We start from the raw sequence: 20,501 nt of genomic DNA, 5'->3' as shown, positions 1-20,501 counted from the left end.
ATTTAAGGATGAAATCCTTGAAGAAGATGTTCTGCCTAGGTGGAAATGGTTAAAAGTAAATTTTTGCATGATAATAACTGGTAATTTGTAGAATAAAAATAACATTGATAATTAGCATTCAATTAGCATTTATCTTTCCATTTAATCTCTCCTATGGCTCTTCAGTTTATATGTCACTGTCTTATTACAAGAAACTTCAAACTTTTTTCTAGCATGACTAAAACCCTTGATGAGCTGGTTATTGGTTACCCTGAAGTCATTATCATTTAATATTATCTCATTTTCTTCCTGTTCTCCTCTACCTGAGGCAAACTTATAAACAAGTAAAAGGAAGTCCCTTATTACACAGTCTTTCATTAAACTGTGAAATTTTTTGCTGTGGAAATTGTGGAAACTATAGTTTTGCCTGAATTGAAAAAGACATAACCTCGTAGCTGTACAGTTATTAAGCACAATGGATTGTGACATCTAATCAAATGACATCTGAGCCAACCATCTTAATAGCTATCACAACTGATGGAGAGAAATAGGCCAGTGAGGGCTCAATTTATCTCATCCTAAAATAAATGTCTGAAATAGGTCAGGAAAAATGTGGTGTGCAAAGACAACCTGGGGCAGGTACCTCAGGTAGAGAACTTTGTGTAGAGGTGAGGTTGACCTTACCCTGCAGAGGACTCACAGGGAACCCCCTGCAGCATGGGTCAGAGCCAAATGGATGAACACACTGGTGTAACATGACCAGATACCTGTATCCTTTTCATATTCCTCTCTCAGCACTCCTTTTGTAGACACTGTTGGGTGCAGGGTAATGGAACACACCAATCTCTCTCTGGACAGAAACAGCTATTCCACTGCCCCTTACAGTCTGCACACCAAAGATGGTTAATGTTTGGCTCTAGAGGTGGCCAAATATTACAGTCATACCTTATGACTGGACGCAGTGCCTGTGTTGTAGGCAGTACCCACCTCTTGCTGAGGTTGGCACTAGTACCTGGAGGTGCACCTTCCCAGACCTTCCTGCAGTGGAGGGATAGGACCCTGTAAGAGTTGTCCTCTTCGTGGCACTCCTGGCTCCCTCTGCTCCCAAACAGTTTTTCCTTCAGGGCTTTTGGCACTCTGAAATACTGTTATGCTGCTGGTAAAGAAGGTTGGCTAGTCCTGGCTTTCTGTGTCTCATCTTCTGATGAGATGGTGAGTGTGCAGGGACATGAAGTATCCTATTTCACCCATGCACACAGTTTTGTGTTACAACACCCCTGCCACATGCTTTATCCATGCAATAGATACCATACTCACAGACCAGAAACACGTGTTCCTCAGCAGAAACCTGTGGGGCAGGCCTTTGTGTGCTGAATCTGCCCAAGCAGAAACAGCAGTTTCATGAACCATGAGGATAGCAGCAGAAACTGCTGTGGGCTTAGCTAGAAACATAGTAGACCTTTGGTTATGAGATCTTCACCACTAGTTTGAAAAATCTTACCTGCCTTAATAAAACTCCACAAAGAACTTTTAGATATTGTGAAGCAGTTTCAGTTGATGTTCAGGATGACATTATTACAAAATTAAAGCAAGTCCACTTTTTCAGACATTTTCAGCTATTGAAGCAAAATCATAACAAACTATGTGTTTGAATTTCAAATGTGCTTATTTAAGTCAGATACAACGGAATACACAAGCTTGAGTTTGTGTCTCATGTACTTTTATAGAACTTAGAGTCACATGTAAAATTAGGTGTATCTGTAGGGGTTTTGTCCTACAGACATCTTCACTGCATAGGATATTCCTTAGGTTATTTTTAACTAAGTACCATTGATGATCTTGCAAGCTTATTTTTTAAAACACTGGCTTTTTAGAATTCCTACCCGCTGAAAGTTTTTTATCTGATGCAGTAAAATACAAGGTAGGCTTAGAAGTAAATGCAAAACTACAGAATCAATGAAAGATAGTTTATGTGAGCATGAGAGGCAGGCTTTGACTGTGGGAGAATATTTTTAGGTAGACGATTGGAAAAAATGCATTTGTCTGTGTATGAGGGTGCGAAAACTATGAGGTGAGATGTAGGGAACTTGAAATTGTGCTCATTTTGGAAAAAATAGATAGGTAGACAACAAGTTATCTAGTCTGAGACACATGAACGGACAGTACTTAAAGCAGTAACTACAAAAGAAACCTAATAAAAAAGATAAGCAAACTGAGCAGTAAAATTCCAAGAGCTCTCGCACGTGTGGCTTGTTCTGAGTTTGACCTTTTGGTTGGTCTTGCTGATGACTTTCCTTAAAGTAGAAAAATTATTTCAACTTTGGTTTGTATTAGGTGCCAGCTACATTTGCAAAGCCCTGAGAAGTCACTCCACAAGGCACATCTTGTGCCAATTCACACAGGAGACAGCATCATTGTGAAAACTGTGAATTGATCTCTGCACTTTCATGAGAAATCATGTTCTCTTTCCCCACAAGGACTGCCCATTCACTGTTCTGTGCTCATATAGAGAACTTCTGGATTTTCAGCTTGACTGCTTGTAATAGCTCAACTAGCAGGATCTGCCTTGACAAAGTGAAAATAAATTGCACCACATACTTTAACTCACTTGTGTTATAATCTCAGTGAATGAGATTAAAATTAAGTAGTTTTGTCATTATTGGAATAAAATTGCTCTTTTTCTTTCTTGAAACACTAGAATTCTGCCCGTATAACCAACTGACATTTTGGTCCTGAAATCTCTCCTACTGTTTTCCACAGCTTGTTTGGTGTATGCTTCTTGTGTCTGGAAAAAAAAAAAAAAAAAAGAAAAGGAGTGGGCACACTTCCTCTGACGCTGCAGGAGGAGCAGGACATGAATCATCTCTTGAAAGTTATTTTTTTCCAATGTCCTAATGTTCTGTGCATTTCCAACTGTCTTTTGCTTCCTATTTTCCGGGTGGAAAGACAAATCATTGTATATACTCAGCTCTTACATTATTTGAGAAAATATAATTTGTAAAATATTTTTTCATAAATTCATTTCTGCAGAAATCTTCAGAACCTCCTCTACCCTCTGTTTTGTATTGCTGGAAGGTTATTTTAAAAATAACTAATTTTCATCTCCTTTTCCCTTGTATCAGTATTTCTAATTACTGTAAGATACTCTGAAGTTATCTTGCTGATGATTAAAATCATGCAACCATCCAAAGTCTAAAATATCAAGTCTATATATGCCATTTATTATGGTAGATTTTATTGTCATTTTTAGAGATAAAGAGAAATCAATTTCTGTTGTCTGATATTCTGATATTCACTTGCTGTTCTCAAGAACTTAGAAGATGAATCTAATAAAGGTATGAATAGTGGTAATAAATAACAGTGAGCTAGTCAATTTTAGTCTTAAAATGAAATCAAATCTCTTGTTAATTATATGGAGAAGATGCAATAATGGCTATGGGCAAAACTTACTATTTTTATTTGTGGATAGGTAACATAAAAACATTAAAAAGATGCTACTTGTTCTGGTATCTATTTTTATTTTTTCCCTAAAATTTTAAAATATAGGAATTACTTTATGCTTTATGACAGTTTTATAAAATTAAATATCTAATATGATAAATAAGAAAGATAAATGGGTGGATAGGTATGTATGCTATACATAGAGAATATATTTCTACATAAAAATAAAATAATAGATTAAGTATGAAAATCTTTGTTCAATAATTGTGTTTTTATGCATTTCAGTTACTTATTTTGAATTCTTTCAAAAGCTAGAAATGTCTCCCACACCTTTCTTCACAAGGCTGACAATGCCCCAAATCTAACATCTTTTGCTGATGTAAATCAAGCTTTTCCAAGTTACACGTTACTTTAGGTAAATTCTCAGGCTTCTCTACTTTCCCTGTTTACCAAGGACACCTTCTGCATTTTGCCCTTCTTTGCCTCATGAGTATGAATGACAGAAATAATTTACTGCACTCAGAATGATGAGATTTTGAGACATATGGCACACGGGGGCTTTGGTCCCTTCTCCACCTCAGACAAGAGGTAAGACATGTGTGCATATGGTGCAAGGCAAAGACCCTGATGCAGAAATTTGCTTTAACTTCAGAGTGGGAGGGAAATTCCAGCTCCTTCCCGAACATATGAGGTCTAGGTAATGCATCCACTCTTTCCCCTTCCATATTTCCTACAACAGTGTTAATATCCTGGGCCAGAAACAGCCTACCAGAAACTAACTTTGTCTTCAAGTCATAACATGGATTCTGTGTCTTCATCTTTGCAAGTCTTCCCATCTGAGGAAAAAAACAAGGTTAAAAAGAGTTTTAACTGCTTTGAGGAACAGTTGAAAGTCACAAAAGAGTATATGCATACAGTAGTTCTGCTCTAAAGTAGAATAGTATGTAATTAGGATATTGCTATATATTATATTCCTGCATTCCTCAGTGATTTGAGGAGGAAAGTCACAGTGCCCGAGTCCCTGGAGATGGTCTCACTTGGGCCAGACTGAGAGCTACTTTCCTGATGCAGAAGGCTAAATCAGCACTTCTCTTCCTTTGGCACAGCCAGAAGTCTACAAATGTACAGCCTAAACCCTTATCTTTGTGTAGAAGAACAGTCCTGAAAATAAACTGAAAGTCAGCAAATCCTCTCTCTTATTACAGGTAGCTGCTGTCATGCTACTTCTGTTTGACTCCAGCCTACAGGGAGAGATCTCACCTTCTCCTGGCATCTGCAGGACTTGTCCTCTAGAGTGGGTGCTTGTGATGGCCTTTGCTGGAAAAGCAAGCATTGACCTCAGATTCAGAGGTGAAATTTGGTCAAGTAAGCAGGGAGCATGATATTTTCTAGAGGGGATACCGATGTTTGGCTGTTTAAACTGTTCCTATTTTCTCACTGAACATATTTTTTATTCTGGCTAAAAGCTGCCCAGCTCTGCACCAAACACCTCTAAGGTAAAAGCTGCTGAGTAGATGGGGGATTTCCTTGCAATTCAGGTAATCGATATCAATCATAAATAGGAAAGTTCTCTTGCTTCTGCTCTTGGTGCTGTCCTGGCTCCTGCCAAGAGGGAAGAGAAAACCTTCCAACAAGTACAAATAATTTCCTGCACTGCTAGAAACAGAGTAGTACAAAACCCAGGAATATTGAGTATTCAGAATAGTAACAAAAGTCTAGATGTCTCAAGCTACTGCCTCCAGTTTTTCACTGAAATTCTTGATGAATGGTTAGCTTTCTTCTGAGTTCCATCTGTTCCACTGAGCCTTATGAAGATATGACAACACCACTTGATATTTTATTTTCATGTAACCATTAAATAGCTCCCTTTCCCCCTCAGACTGAGAAATCCACTTCTGTTCAAGATAAGGAACATCTGTCTGAAAAGAAGTGTCACACTTGCTGTCACAAAAGATGCCTCAGATCTGATTGCAAGGGCACTTGTGTATGAATAAAATCACTCAAGTACAAAAGTATTAACCAAATTCTTGTATACCATTTAAATGACTGATTGATAGTGATGACTGCTGATTGCTGTACATTAATGCCTGAAGCTCTATCAGGCATAAAAGCAGTGTTCTGCCTGGTAGATATGGAACAGATTTTGCAGGCTATGGTCCAGATCCAGTGAGAACTCGTGAGGTCTTTCCACTGTCTTTAGCTTATATTTTGTCCGGGGACTGAAATGGCATCTCTTTGTTTTGCACTGCCCCTGGCCTTATGGTGGGTGATTCCCAGCAAGCAGAGCATTGTGCCCCTTGACCATTTCTCCACCTGAAGAACTGCCTTTTTTCTCTTGTATGCATTGTTCTGAGGAGGCAACATGTCTGTGGTTGTAGTAACATGCTGGTATGAAAGCAATTAAACAACAACAGCCTCAGAAAACACAAGCTCTGAGATAGCCCTTCAAGCCAATCTCATCTTCTCAGATGTTAAAAATATCATTGACATAGGTAAGATGATTTAAATGTATTTATTAAACTTGTCTGTACCTTTAATCTTCAAACTGAAGAGAGGCTTGGGTGACTTTCACTTTCTAAAGTTAATCTGGGGAGATGTTACAGCAATGTAGATCCAATCCTTTTTATTTTATTTTATTTTATTTTATTTTATTTTATTTTATTTTATTTTATTTTATTTTATTTTATTTTATTTATTTATTTATTGTTGATGGCACTAAGGTGGAAAGATCCTGGACGGATTGAAATAAATACTTGGCATTTTTCACTTTGTGGTGGGCTGACCCTGACTGGATGCCAGGTGCCCACCAAAGCCCCTTTATCAGTCTCCTCTTCAGACAAATAGGGGAGAGAAAATAATGAAAGACTTAAGGACAGGGAAAAATCACTCACCAATTACTACCATCATAGGTAAACCAGACAACCTGGGGAAAATAGTTTAATTTATATCAATCAAAGCAAAGTAGGATAATGAGAAATAAACACAAATCTTAAAACATCTTCCCCCCACTCCTCCCTTCTTCCCAGGTTCAACTTCAGTCATGATTTTCTCTACCTCTTGCTCACACAGCAGACAGGGAGTTGGGGTTGTGGTCAGTCCATCATACATTGACTCTGTTGCTCCTTCTGCCTCAGGGGAAGGACTTCTCAAAGTTTTGTTCTTTGTGTGGGGTTCCTCCCACTGCAGATGGTCCTTCATGAACTTGTCCAACCTGAGCCTTACCACCATCTGCACCACAGGCTGCAGGGGAACTCTCTGCTCCAATGCCTGGGGTACCTCCTCCCCCTCCTTCTGCACTGACCCTACTGTCTGCTGAATTGTTCCTCTCTGTTTCCTGCTTCCCTACTTCTGAATTTTGTACCACAGCCACGTCACCTGGTTTTAAGCTAGAATCTTAGATCCTTTTTTATTGAGAGTGTTCTGCACATGTTCATAGCTAAAATTTTCATCCGAAGGAGCTGTCATGTTTTTTGTAGTCTTGATGGATACAAATAGTAAACTAACAGTCTTTAATCTATCTAGAAACTTCATTTAGAAATTCCATTTTCTCTTGTGCAATGAACTGCATTTAGGATGATGTAAAACATGAAGTATTCCTTAACATGAATCTCTAGGCTAAAGAGCTGTTTTCCCCATGTATTTGAATTAAGTTGTCCCTCTAATCACTTTATATCTCTGTGAAGTCCCTTGACTGGGTATTTTATTTCCCTTATAAATGCTAAAAGTGCTATGTTCTTTAATTCAGTGGGTTCCCTGAAAAAATGTGGTTTGAATTGATGAGATCCTGCAAAGCTGCTTAGTTCAAAATACAGACTAGATGGAAACTTCTTATGGTACATGTAGTAACGAATTCTTTGAGTGAAATAAATGTTTCCCTTTGGAAAACTCAGTTAAGTTCTAATAACTACTGCCTACTGCTCTGCCAGCATGGTAGTATATTCAAATGGAAGGGGCCAGTCTAGATATTTGATGATAAATTACTGAGTGAGCCCTTTATAAGGGAATCATTTCATTCTCTTTATCAGTGATTAAGTGTTTGAGCTAAATTTTATGTTCATTTTACAATGTTAGTGAAACTTTACCTTAATAAACTGAAGGGGGCTGTTGAGAGCTAATTCACCTGATCTAGATGAAGGTTTGGAAAAAGATTTTAAAAAAGTGATACAAGTTTGCTAAATGCTGAGCTCCTCCTTCAGGCTTCTCTTTGTTACTTATTGTGATTGGCTGAGTAAAACTATTCCTTCAGAATATAAACAGATGTGAGACTTGACCTTTTATTTTTTGCAAAATCCATGGAAGAATGAATGACTGGACCAATTGCACAAGATACAAATGGCTACTCACTCCACTGGGATGTAAAAACTTGGGATCAGGAACTTGCCTTCTCTCATTCATCCTTTTCTGTTGCAGCTGCCTCATTTCCACTGTGCTTGCTGGGTGTCACAGGAGAGTCAGGGAGATTCAGAGCAGGGACAGCATTCGGGAGACTCTTTTTCTCTCTCTAAACCTCACTTTGGGCATGCAAGTACTGGTGCATCACTTCTTTCAATAGAAATGAGAAATGATGGTCACCTTTGGCTCTGCTTTATCATTTGGCTCTTATTTCTGCTACCAACATTTTCTTCTGCTTTCCTGGCTCCTCTTTCTTTTTTCTTTTTCTTTTCCTTTTTTTTTTTTTTTCTCCATTTTTTTTTTTTTTTTTTTCAGATTGGTATTTAGCATAATTCTGCTCTGATCTTCTCTAGTTGTATCTGTAGAAGGTCTTCATCTGGTGTTCATCAATACTACGATTAAGTAAGGGGAGCAGGTATAATCCAATGTTTTGAGAGCAAGCTACTTAAAGTTCCTTACCTACCTTTGATGTCTGTAAGCCTTCTGTCCAAATGAAAACTAGGTAATCAGGTCTCCTTTACCATGCTTGACATTCTTGAATTTTTGTCAAAAAATTAAGCTCTAAAATCTTATGTACATTTGATGAGAACTGCTCATGTTGTAAATTGCTTGTGAATGTATCAAACCCAGAACTTGACACACCAGTCTGTCTAAATCCTATAGGTGACCTTGCTCTGCAAGAAATGTACCAGAATAAACATTTGGTGTGTTAATGAACAAAGAGAGATAGGAAATTTAGAACTGGATAAACACTGTAAAAGGAATGGAGTGATCTGAAATTTATTTGGATCCAGGGTTTTAATGTAGGTTTATATAATCATAATAATAACAAAATAATAATAATTGCACTATCATATCATTAAAATGGATCATTTTAATGATGTATTGAGTTGTAGCAGATAATTAATAGCTTGCTGCTACTTTGTTATTTATATTAATGTTATAATTCACACTTTAAAATAGTTTGAAGATGAAATCAATAAAAAAAGCAAGTATGTATTTTTATCCCTTTGGATTATCACATGATTTAGAGGAAAGTGGCACATGAAGAGAATAATCAGCAGAGCCAACATATTGTTTTAAAGCAGTCATGTACGTATAAATAGAGAAGTTCATTCTGAAAGCCCTTCTGATGAAATAAACCCAGATGTCTGAGGCTTCTGTAATGGGAGATGTTTGTATTCTGTGGGCATTGATACTGTTAACTTCAATAGTGGGAAATCTCTTGAAAGACAAGAGGCTGTCAAACCCTGCTGTGAATCCCACAGTGACTTTTCTCAGAAAATTGTTTACTGTTAGTGGGATCCAAAATAGAGATTTTCATGAAGACTGACAGATGCTATCATTTTTTTGGTCACTGCTAAACCAGCAAGACCAATTCATTTCAGTAAAGAGAGTCGGGGGAGACATTTCCTTAGAAAATATACCCTCCCCATAGAGGAGCAGGTTCATACAGAGATATGGCTGGAGGCTGCTGTAATACCCACGGCTGTTGTATTGGTATTTAAATTATTTATGAGAATGGAAATGTTAACTTTTTATGTAAATAAAAAAGATGAAAAGTACTTACAAAGCAAATGATGTTAATACTCCTGCTCTTCACCCTTTACTTTTACTCTCAGAATGACTTTTTCAGAGTCTTTTGAATCGGTGGGAGTTTTGCCAATAACATTAGCAGTGGTTGGATCAGATCTATAGCCTTTATTGTATATTACACAGAATATGAGTTACAAAAACCTATTGAAGCAGTTTTACTGTTTCTTTAGGAACAAATGAAAGCTTTCTTTAGGAACAAATCAAACCCAAACCTTTTGAAATTGTGCACATCTCTCTCTGAGGTTCACTGGCAGGTAGAGACCCTAAAATACATCATTTATGTTTACAATTAGATACTTAACTGTCATTTATATACAATACTTACTTATTCATTTAAATAAATGGATCTGTGCACACAATTTACCAGAACTTTAAAATATGCATGTATGATTTGGGCAGCTCTAAAATGAACTGGGAAACCAGGGTGAAACCCTTCCTTACTATAGCCTTTGCATGTGATTTATTCATTTACAGAAGAGTTGTAATGGGCAATTAATATTGTTACGCCTGGAGATACAATAAAGCTCCTTAATAGTGGTGGTCATAACATTTTTGTCCTCTCAGGCTGAATGAAAGAGCGAATAACTGATCCTCTCTTTTTGAAGTAACTGAAACAACACAGCAGTGTCTTAAACCATGAGCCTGCTCAGGAGCCCTGACTTCTGCCAGCTCTGCTGGGGTGTGACTGCAAGCACGGTGGCAGAGTGCTGGTTTTAGATTGCTGCTGTCTGTGAGCATGCTGTAAACAAGGAAACATGCATGAAAATCAGACTTTAACCACATCCAGAGATGGTTTTTTGGTATTAACCTGAGAAGAAAAAGGTTATTAAGAGAGGTATTAGTTTGGATGCTGATGGAAATTGGGTTTGCATTCATGGGTAAAACAATATTTCCCTGTTGTTTAAATTTTGCTTCCCCACCCCTACCCCCCCCCCCCCCCCCCATGAAAAGCCTGATGTGAAGACAATTTTGATCTTAACAGCAATGCTTCCTCTTTACAGACACATTCCATGAAACTTACACTTCTTTTTTTTTGGTTCTCATATGGTAAAAGATTGGTGTTAATTATGTCCTCAGAATGTGTCTGCCAAATCACCACAAGAATGAGAAGGGTCTGATTCTAGTCTTATGTTGTCTGTTGTGCTTTATCCCTAATAATGTAAATACTCAATTTATCTTTCTACTAATAAAGGGGAATCTCTGCTATCTAGATTTACTTGCCAGGAAAAAAAAAAATCAGTTCACTTACAGATCCAATTGACACCAGTTATTTGGTAAGGAAGAATCTCCTACAAGGCTAGAGCAACAATTTTCTCTGCCAATGCCAGCTTGAGAAAGTCCAGACCTTCCTCCTCCTTACCTCAGACAATTCTTAGACACTAAACTGCATCATCCTTTGGTGTGGTGCAAGTGCTTGTATGACTGTGTGGTTGGAGTTATAGTAGGAATCTTACAGATGAAAATTCCCCCATTGTTTTTTTCTTAGCAGTTTTTTTTCTTTCTACTAGCAAACAATTTTTAGGCTGACCTGAGCAGTTCTTGAGCAGCAAGAGTCAATTAGAGCCCATGGTGAAGTAGTGAATCCACTGACACCTCCTGGGCTGTGCAGTTGTACCAGGGGTAGAAGGGATCCACTAAACAAAATTCTCTGCACTGAGCAACCTGTTTTGGAATATAGGTAACTTAGGAAGAGTAACTGCTTTGAAAAACACTTTGGAAAGGATCTTATTCTTTTTCAGTCTGAACGCTGTCTGTTTTGCAAAGATACTACACTGCAGTGTAGTTCATCACAGCTCACTGTTTGCAAGGCTCCTCTGACTGCTTTGAAAAGTGAAGGCAACTAATTTTTCTCTGTGCTTGTCCATTAACCTACACATGCACCATAATCCAGAAACCTTGTATAGTAGGTTTTGTAAAATTTAGTGTCTGATTTGTGTCCTTTACTGTGAAACATGTTACTGTTTCATCCTGCAGCCTCAAATTCAGATAGAGTTGACCATCAATTATTCCTGGAAAGGTTATCTCAGTTGCAGATAAACTTGGACTGTCGATGCAGAGAACCTCCATCTGCCTCCCTGTATAGCAGCCCTGAATCTAATGTATCACCCAACCTGATTCAGAGGCAGTCTATCTGCTTTTGGGAGATGCTGCACTTCACTTAGGAAGCTCAGGTACAGAATTTATAAATCCTGGTGTAATTTCGCTTGGATGCAGGTATGTTACTTCCTTACCTCAGTAGATACAACCATAGTGTTTTGTTCTGGATCAGGCAGACAGAATAATCTCTGTTAGAATCACATCTGCTCTGGGGGCAAAAGTTCCTCCAACTCTCTTACCTTTCTTTTCTTCACTACAATAATACTTCATAACTGAATTTTCATTTTCTCAGTCTTCTTTGCATTTCTAACATGTCCTTTCTACCTCAGTCCCCAAGTATGAACTGCATGAATTCTTCTTTCTTGGAAAGAAGGGAAGACAAGGGTGTTTCTGATGTCTTGAATTCCATTTACACAGTGCATACTAAAATAAGGTCCATAAAGACCAGAGCATTTTAGAGTGCAGGTTTAGGTAGCTGCATTTGTATCGATTGTCCTCTGCTTTATTCAATTCCCAAATCCATTTTAAAAAGAGAAAGAGGAAAGAAAAGAAAAAACAATCCCAAATTTCATTAGGTATGTTATACACAACACTAAGAAATTTCTACATGTGAGACTAAAGTAAGGAGTTGTCCTTTCAGGCTTAGCCATTTTAATTACCCTGGATAAATGCTGTATATTTCATCAACACATCCATCTAAAATCTCTTTACAAAAAGCGGAACTTATTTAGTATTTTGATAAAAAGTCCTTATCAATTAAGAAAGCAGAGACACAAAATATTTCTTGGAAAAAAAACCCCTACTCATCAATTTTTTATGGTATCTCAAAAAGCCCAGGTTTATGCTGTGTGCCATCTTCCTTTCCTAGGTTCAATAAAATAAGGAAGTGTTAAGGAACATTTTAAGGCAGTAAATTCCAAGACAGTTAGGACATAGAAGCAGTTTCATTTATTAAATTAGCGATACAAACACTTTATTCTTTAGGAAAAAAGTGCTTTGGAACCTAATTGCCTGTCTGTGTCTGAAAGAGTAGAAATTGAGGCTTTCTGTCTGTATTTTCTTTAAAACCATTCTGCTTCCAGGAGAGCAGATCTGTCCCTCTGTCTGCAGATCCACCCACACAGCTGGAGGTCAGGAGGGCAATGACACCACAGCTCAAACCAATTTTACCTGAGCTGGGAAAATGACTTCTCTGCAAGGAAATGTGTTCCCTTACACTACAAGGAAGAGCCATGAACTGCCCATTGATTCATGTTTCTCCTGTATGTGTGAATCACATAATCACAATCAAGCATTTGTCTTTAAAACTGTGGGAAATCTCTCTGTATGATGAAAACTAGAAAGAGGACGAGAGGGTTAATGCAGACCCAGTCTGCCAGAACTGGATGAATAATTTATTCTTTGAAATTTTTTCACTTTTCTTTCTGCAAATTGCCTGCAAACAGTTTACTCTTTTCTTTCATTTAGTATTATTCAAAATTATTTGCTGAATAATTTCTGCAGTTAATTCCTGATCTCCATATCCTTCATGAGCAGTTCAATAGCAATCCCTGTTAAACATTCAGCCTGCCTCAGCTAATTACTGTGGGATATGCAAGCCACACTGTACCATAAACTGAGCTGATCAAGTGTTTCTCAACATACTTTAAGACTGTTCCTCCTGGATGACAAAGACCTCCTCACACATGAAGAACATTAATTTATTTGGATATTGAAATAAAATCCAGACTAGAGCTTTAGAGAGAAAGAAGTAATAAAGGGATGAAAGCTAAAATTTTCTTATGAGCTATGGACAGATTGAAAGATAAACATAAAGCATAAGTATTCAACAGCCACCTCTAGGATAAAACCCACAGACCTACACTTCTCTTTCACTCCTGTTTTCCTGTGTTTAAGCTGTCGTCTGACAAATCCTGAGAATATCCTGCCCTTGGGTCCCATTTGATATTGTTAAGTATAGGCCTTGCTATCCATAGCTGGGGGTCCCTTCAGGATTTTCAATCTCACATACTTTGTTGGTCTCTGTGGACAGCAGGGTCATCCTGATGGACACTCCCATGTATGTCACTTGCTGCACCTCCTGGCTTGGTTAATTTCTCAGATTCTGCCTCAAACTTGCCAATTCCTACTTCATTGTTTGTAAGGTAAGGTCTGCAGTAAATCTTAACAGTCTTTTATCCTTTCCTATCTTGCTATAAATTCTTTTTCTTTTGGGATTAGCATATTCGGACTTTCCTGGTAGAGTTTTACTGTGAGCATTGCTCCTGTAGCCTATCCCATTTCCTCCTACCACTGGCTCTGCTTTCTGGCTCATTAAGCACAAGTAATGGTGCTTCATGGCCTGCTTCTACTCCACCTATTATTTCTCAGTCATTTGGATGGACTGTGGTGCCAGCCTCCTTCAACAATTCTGATAAATCTTTGAAACAATGTTCTTCATCTTGTGTTGTTTAATGCTGCTTTCTCCTAAATCTAGGGAGGAGTTTCCCTTTATAATCCAAAAACCTGAGTATTCATCATCCTTCAAAACCATTCTTTATAGATATTTTATGATTATTATCAATAATTTGAATAATTTTCCATGATCATTCTTTTCTTTCTTATAAATACTCTCTTGCTTTGTCTTATATTAAGACAGAAAATTGTGGGAGCCAGAGTCAACTGTTAGTTCTCTATTCAAACAGCATTCACGTATTCCAAGCCCAGGACTACCTGCTTAGAGTCAGAGAGGTGGGAAAAAAGTGGATTTACTTACACTTACTTACAGAAAGCAAGCTGTTATTTAATTTAATTTTCAATGATTTCCAAGAAGATATTGTGAAATTTTAATTGATACTACTTTGTCAATTATGTAAGTTCAAGAGGCTTCTAGACCCCACAAAAATAAAGTGGAAAATTGAGTGATTCAGTCAGCAGGTGACAATAAAAAAAAATGATTTTAGAAGCGATGACACACCTGTCTGGACTTCTCACAGTTGATTTCTGAATGAAATTAAACTAGCTTGTAAAAGGATTCAGGTCTCCAAATAAGAGCTGATTAGCAGTCTGATCTGGTATTGAAATCCCCAGTTTCCTGTGTGTAATTGCCTTTCAAATGTTCAAATGCTGAAGGTTGAAAAGTAGCATGCTGTGCTCATAGAGATCAGTGTTTGCAATGAATATACAGATATCTCAAATAACTTGGTTTATTGCCATTTCACCCACATACAAAATTCATAATGAGAGCAAGACATAGGTTATTAAGTGTGACAGAACAATGTATATATTAATATTAATGAGACTATATTTGCCTTGACCTCACAGCCTTACAGCATTAATTGTATTTCAGATTCTTTGGTTTTCATATATATATATGCATATAAGAAAGCTATGAGTGGTCATACTTTTACTGCTCTTTATATATTTATAGTCAAAATGTCCACGGCCAATTGAAAGAAATGGGAATTTCTTTTCCAATTATCATAAAACACTGATTTTAAACTTCTGAATAAAGTGAATCTCGTTTAGTGTTGAGTGAGTGTAAAGGGAACACAAACATTTACCTCTGAAATTTCGCCCTCTATCCTGCCTCTGATTACAATATTGCCAAGTTTTGCAAAGTTCAATCTATTTCCTTTTATGAGCTTCCAAGTTTTTAAGTGTTCTCTATTTGTTACAATGCCCTAAGCATACAGCAATCAAATATCAGCAATAAATGCGGTCATTTCACAGAATGAACAAAATTCTTGTCTTCTCTTGAAGGGACACAGGTGACCATCTCTTAGCCTATAAAATTCAGGGTTTTTCCTCAAGAACCTCTGGTTGTACCTTGATTTTGTGCATTTTTTGCTTCTGTGGATAGCTCTGACTGATTTTCATCACCTCCTGTGGAGAGGATGTTATTGCTATGATTATTTGTTTTGCCATCAGTGGCTCAAACACCGTGTACACAGCAGTTCAAAGACAGAATGTGCCAAGCTACAGTATGTTATGAATTTATATAGTCACCTAAGTCTGTTTATCTGCAAGATCATCAATTTAATCAAAAAAATTCACTTAAATCTTGATTGTTCTTCCAGCTTTCTAGACCACCAGATTAACTGTTTTTGTCTTTATCAATTAATAAATAGGAAATATTAATGGTTTTGAATTTAAGTGATATTTGAAACGCATTACTGTATTTCAAAGTTAATAATAACTTTTGAATAATTTTTGCCTAAATTTACATTGTAAATAAATTTGTTTGAGATGTGAGAAATTAAGTAGCTATGGGTCAGACATAGAATTTTGGTCTCAGTCTTCACTCAGTCTCATTCCATCTTGCCTGCTGCAGCTCACCTTTGAGGATCACAAAATTAGGTTCTCAAGCCAATTTGATCATACTGATTTACATTATGGATATTCCAAACTGCTAAATTACAGTGTCAGCAAGATATTTAATAATATCCTAAATTACTATAGATGTTATATTACTCAAAGAGATCATTTACTTTGAAAATCTCATATTGAAACTGGTTTTATTTCAAACCAATAATTCACTCCAAAAGTCAAATTTTTGTAATTTAGAATTCATCACTGAGAACAGGAAAGCTGCTTAAAATAGAAAAGAACATTTCCAAACAGGTGAGGAGACTGAAACATCAGAGTAGCTGACATGAGAAAAGCAGAGGAGGATTTAGGTAACAGGGGTTGAGGTGGCCCAAAGGAGATGCCAAAGGAACTGGAACAGGGCTGCAGGCTGATGTTGAAGAACAGCTAAAGCCATGTCTCAAACACAAATGGAAGTAAATACTTAGAAGTGCAAAGCATTAGTCACAATTAAAAAAAAAAACCCAACCCTTTTTCCTGCAACTGTTCTTTGACCCTAATTCTAAGCAGTTCTGAAGAGTTCATGTGGATGAATACGTTTAAAATATAAAATACCTCTGTATAAGAGTTTGGCTGCCAATCTGAGATTCTCCAGGTAAGTAGGAGTTTATGGTACCTTTGTGTGATGTTGGATATCACATGTGCGTGTCATGAAGATTCTTTATCTAAGAATTAAATATAATTAACTATTTGATACCATTTAACAAAAAATATGCCATATCTTCTTCTACTCCTTTATTTTTTTAAAAAAATATATTTTATTTTTTATTTTTCAGTCATCTAGTAGTCACAGATAGTAGATTGCTTAAATATTTCTTTATTTTAGAGAGGTGATAAAAGATAAACGTACAGGAATAGTTCTTCTCTCCATGTTTGAGTGTATAAACTATATGCAGTGAGCTATACTCTAAACTATATCAGTTCAACTCCCCTAGTTTCATTTTTTTTCCTCTGCTTTTACAGAAATAGTGACTGTTACCCAGGAACATCTATAAGATACTGTAGATTCTACAAAAATCTATAAGATTTTCATTTCACTTCCCAATATGCTAATGGAATTACTCATAGTTTCTTTATGAGGTAAGAAACCAGGCAGTGCAAAGAAATTCCCATCAGAAATAATCTTGCCTTCTCTGCTATTTGCTACAGCCTTGCATCAAGATCCTTATCCAGTTTCTGCCTTGTTGTTTTGTTTTTCGTTTTCCTTTTCTTGGAAATGCCATTTCTCCTTAGAATAGGAGTTCTTATCCTAGAGACAGACTATTTATTTACATGATGTCTAGCTATGCAAGCAAAATGTTAAGAAATGTTTAGTCTGTTTGACATGCTACTTCATTTCACCACAACAATAATCCTTTTTACCTAACCCATCTTTTTTCAAAAATAAAGCATTGGACTTCTAACCTCAAAATTGCATGTGGCCATCAACTGCCAGAAGGGGTCTTGAGGGAAACTGACAATTATGAATGAGGTAAAGAAAGGAAACATTTGAAAACCTGTTAGTGCATCACTTGAGGGTAAAAGAGGCATTGTAGAGAATATAAAAGAATCATCCCATGTCCAAGCTTTTTTATTGTTTAGGGGAACATCAGCTCACTGCTATGTCAGTTTGACTACTGTTATAGTGAGATGGTTTTTCACAGCCTGGACAGGTATGGAAGTGTGAAGGTTTTCTTGTGTTACTTGAGGTGAGTGATTTGTTCTCTGCTCTTCAAATTATGTGGGTTTGTGCGTTTCAGAGGAAATAATAGGAACTATTCCATAATTCTAGAATTTGCTTCCAATAATTGAAATTTTGGAGGCTTGTATATTTATTTTCACAGTACTTCCCCAAAATCAACACAGAAGACAATGGGAGGAAGGTTTCATTCAACTTTTTGGGGGATGGGGAAGTGTCAGTCTTTTACATCTTTAAGTGTAAAACACCTATCATCATTCTCTCCTTCCTATTAATTTATGTGGAAAATCACAGAATGAATGAAATCTTGTCTAGTCTGGGATTTATGTGCCATTTTTTGTTGGTAGATTTTCTGTTTGACCCTGAAAAACACTAGGATTGTATGTCTTTCTTCCCACTGCTAAGTTAGGAATAGTTCTCAGGAGTATAGAAATTTCTACAAATGATTGTGAGCTCCTTACAACTTTGCAGTGCTTAAAGCCATGGTAATGCCTAAGTAGAAAGGGTTGAAATATCGGTATTATTGTACTCTTTCATTTGATGTGATTGTTTACATTTATTTTGCATGTTTCAAAGTAATTATCATAGTTATATTGTTTATTAGCTATTTTTCAAAATAAGTCTATAGGCCAAATGATGTAGAAATTTGGATGCAGGACTTAGTGGTTTGAAAGCAAAACAAATAAGAGGCTCCAAGTCAGAGATACAATTTAATAGGAAGAAAGGAAAGAAAGTAAAATAAAATAGATGCAATAATACAAAAGACCACTGACAGAGTCAGAATACAACCTGAGCGGAGTGATGGAAGCAGTCCAGATGAGGTGGTCTTCCTGAAGCAGTGATCCTGTAGCAAGGTCTGGTAGCTCTGCCCCTCTGGGAATCCAGTGGGTAAGAGTCCCCTGTACTGTCCCAAACCCCAGATTATATCCAGGTGGGAATGCTTGGTTCCTCCCCCTGGGCGGAGCATCTCACAATGGGATGATGAGTCATGCAGGGGGCAAGGCATCTGATGGGCCATTAACAGAAGATAATGGCCCAGAGGGAGGGGATCTGGGAAAACACAGCCCCACCTGGATTCAACAGTTCATGAAGATGGTGATAGAATACTTTGTGCACATCCTATACTACAACCCAGGACATGGACACTGACGGAAAATTTAGCTATTATTTTGCTGCTTAGATAACCACGATTCTCATGGTTTGATCAGCCCCATAATATTATTGCAACATTTCATAGTACTTTCAGTTTAATGTTTGTGTTTTATGCATCTAATTTATTTCTTTCATAATGGATATGAGATGTGCATATCTTGTGAAGTGCTGTAGGATGTGTCACATGAAGGGTTCTGTACAGGAACAACTGTTTTTCTTATTAGAGTGAACTCCAACACGACAGATTAAACATTCAATTAAACAGGAAATTTGCCCATGTAAAAGCTCACAGAAAGGAGCTTAACAATGTTCACTTTTACGAGGTACTAAAGTTTTTGGAATCTGTTATTTTGAAAGTCCATTTTCTTTGCTTACAGGTAAAAGAATAACTCAGTTGTTTCAGAAAAGGGGCCAAATGTTGTTTACATAAAGCTCCATTACAAAAATCTGGGTACTATTTCTTTCCAAGGTTTAAAATACTTTGGTGAGAGAAATGAAAATACTCATAAAAGGCAACCACAGTATGTTATAAACCACCTTTATGGTTCATTATAGATTTGGTTTAATGCTGTTGGATTAACACTAAAGGTTAATGTTTGCATAAAATATGCATGATTAGTTTAATACTCTGGAACTGTGATCGGGTTCTCTAATGTTATGAAAAGGAGTGACATGATACATGGTTAAGGCTGACACAAATAGAAGTGTGATATATTTCCAACAAAACTGGTCAAGGGTATTTTCAAAATCCTCCCTTATGTGATAACACTTCAAAGCCAATCTGTACCAATGGGAGATTTTGTGTTCAGCTCTCATAATTAAACTGTTTTCTGGCTGCAGGAATTGCATGCATATCTAATTTGCAGTGTAGACGGAGTACTTGGAGAATGATACATTCAGATTTTCTTCTTGCATTTTTAGAGCCTTAGGTATTATGTGGAGTATTTTTGTTTTAAGCATTGATTATTTTTGTTATCCTTTATTTCCAGGAGAATGATAGTATTTCTTATGCATGGACTTGGAAAACTCCATCTAACTGGTAGAATTCACTTATTGTTTGTATCGAATTGTCTGCCTAAGCTATTCACTTATCATCAAATGATTTATAAATTTATGATATCTTGATCATGCCTCGGAGGTAATTACAGTTAGGTATTCTTTCATGTTGCCAGGGAAGAACAGTGCATTTAGCATGTATTTGGATAAATATCAGCCATAAATCTTGGATAGGCCATGAACTTTTGCTGCTGTCAAGGTTCTGGAGAGCAGATAATGAGGAAAGCCTATGGCTCTCATAAGGAAGGGAAACAACACACAGTAATCATCAGGACATTTGGACACAGCTACAAGGACATGTACATGTAATGCATTGCTTTCTGTGATTATGCAGTGCGTAAGTCTTGGCGCAGGTTTTGTTTGGTACACCTATGGGTATGGATATTCAACAGAGAAGAAGTTCTAGCAAGACATTTGTATAACATCTAAAGGAATCATGATTCATATAAAAAACTTAAGGTGAAGACCCGGTAGTGATTAAAAAAAAAAAAATTGCTATACTCCCTCCCCCCCCCCCCCCCCTCCCCGCGTCCCAGTTTGTTGGTTGGTTGGTTGGTTTTAGAGGGTTATATGTTTTTTTGTTTTAACACAGATTATTTTAGACGTCTAATTTGTACAACTGATAATTTGGCCACAAGAAGATGTGGATGGAAAGAAGATGGAAAAAAGTGGTTCATGGGAATAGTAGGGCAGTCAAGACCTTCAAAGGCCAGTGTCCCTGCTGTCATTTGTGCAGTATGCTGCTACAGTCTTTAGTAGGGTG

This window comes from Chamaea fasciata, unplaced genomic scaffold, assembly GCF_029207755.1.
Source record: "Chamaea fasciata isolate MVZ Bird 193981 ecotype frontalis unplaced genomic scaffold, bChaFas1.0.hap1 SCAF_1, whole genome shotgun sequence".
Classification (NCBI taxonomy): domain Eukaryota; kingdom Metazoa; phylum Chordata; class Aves; order Passeriformes; family Sylviidae; genus Chamaea; species Chamaea fasciata.
Note: the sequence above shows the minus strand (reverse complement) of the source record.